This window comes from Echinops telfairi, unplaced genomic scaffold (assembly GCF_000313985.2).
Source record: "Echinops telfairi isolate 266 unplaced genomic scaffold, ASM31398v2 ScPeMD7_655;HRSCAF=1070, whole genome shotgun sequence".
NCBI classification, from domain to species: domain Eukaryota; kingdom Metazoa; phylum Chordata; class Mammalia; order Afrosoricida; family Tenrecidae; genus Echinops; species Echinops telfairi.
Window position 1 is genome coordinate 15,917,769 of NW_022104553.1, and position 1,528 is coordinate 15,919,296.

Consider the following 1,528-nt stretch of genomic DNA (forward strand, 5'->3'; position numbering starts at 1 on the left):
GCAAGGCAGAGTTCGGATCATGACAGTGGGGAGCGGAGGAAGCATTTAGGAACGAGAGGAAAGTTGTATGTCTCATCAGTTGCTGCTTGTTGCTTCATTGCAGCCTGGTGCGCCCTGTGGCGCAGCTCCCCTCCGCTCCATGGCATCTCTGTGGGTTGAACTGACTGGAAGCCCACGTGGGTGGCAGTGTTGCTCGGTGCCATATAGGTGGTTCAGACTCACAGCGACCGGATGTGCAACAGGGCAAAACCCCATCCGGTCCTGCACCATCTTCACAAGGGTTGCCACGTTTGAGCCCCTTGCTGGTGAGAAAAGCAGGCTACGCAACTGTCCTTGTGGCCACCTGTCATGGCGCTAGCCACCCCGACCCTCGCCACCTCCTGTTGGGTAGACCCAAGCACACCAGGATGGTACCATTGTGATCCACAGGGTTTTCATTCACTGGTTCTTTGGGAAATTTGGGAACCACCAGGCCTTTCTTCCTGCTCTGCCATGGTCTAGAATCCCAGTGGAAGCCTGTGCAGCACCATCGCACCAGGTAAGCCCCGCCGACAGACACTACCCACTAACCACAGGACAGCCTCAGAGACAAACTCCACCGGTGCCGGGAACCCGTGCCTGCAGATGCCCCGAGGGCAGAATTTAACATCCAAGCCCTTGATCTTCCTTTTGACCCATTTTAGATTTGTTCTAGTTTTTCATTTTTCTGCTTTCTTTTCGATTAAGGGTTTTTTTTTTTCTCTCTGTTTCACTTTGTTTGTATTGTTCGATGCTTTGTTTTTTAGTATGTGAAATCCAGGATGGGGAAGTCTACAGAGACGATAACTGGAGTAATGGTTCCTGGGTGGTGTAGTGGTTACATGTTGGGCTGTACAATCCGCAAGGTCGACAGTTCGAAACTGCCAGCTGCTTGGTGGGAGAAAGACTATAAGTCAACATTGACTTGACAGCCGTGAGTTAGGTTTGGGTTTGGTTTAGGGGTAGGGCAGCGGAGGTTAGAGGAAGTGGGGGCTAAGAACAGTGAGTACAAAAATGAAGAAAATGTTCTAAAACCGTGGGGATGATTGTACAACTCTTCTGGATGTGACCAAACTGTTGAATTGTATGGCTTGGGAATTACATGCCAATAAAACTTGTGAAAAAAAATTTCCGGAAACACTTTTTAAAAAACGGAACGAAATGATATAAAACCTACCGGGGGGTTATTTTTAAAGAATGCATTACCCCTTTAAGAAAAACCTGAAAATGAATGGGCAGAACGAATCCATCAGGAAACTATCCAGGGACTATTTTGGATGCATTGCTGTTTTTATTTTGCCCCGAGTCCTGGCACTCCGAACGGGTCACATCTCCGTCGGGAGCGGAGGCATTCCAAGCGCTTGGCAGTGCTTCTGGTCAGCAGCTCCTTGGTGGGTGTTGTCTGACCTGCTCAATGTGCAACGTGAGCATTAGGTTTCTTCTGAATCTTTACCCTATGCATTTTGATTAACAAACAAACTGAAAAAACCCAGCCCCCCCAAAGTCTCCA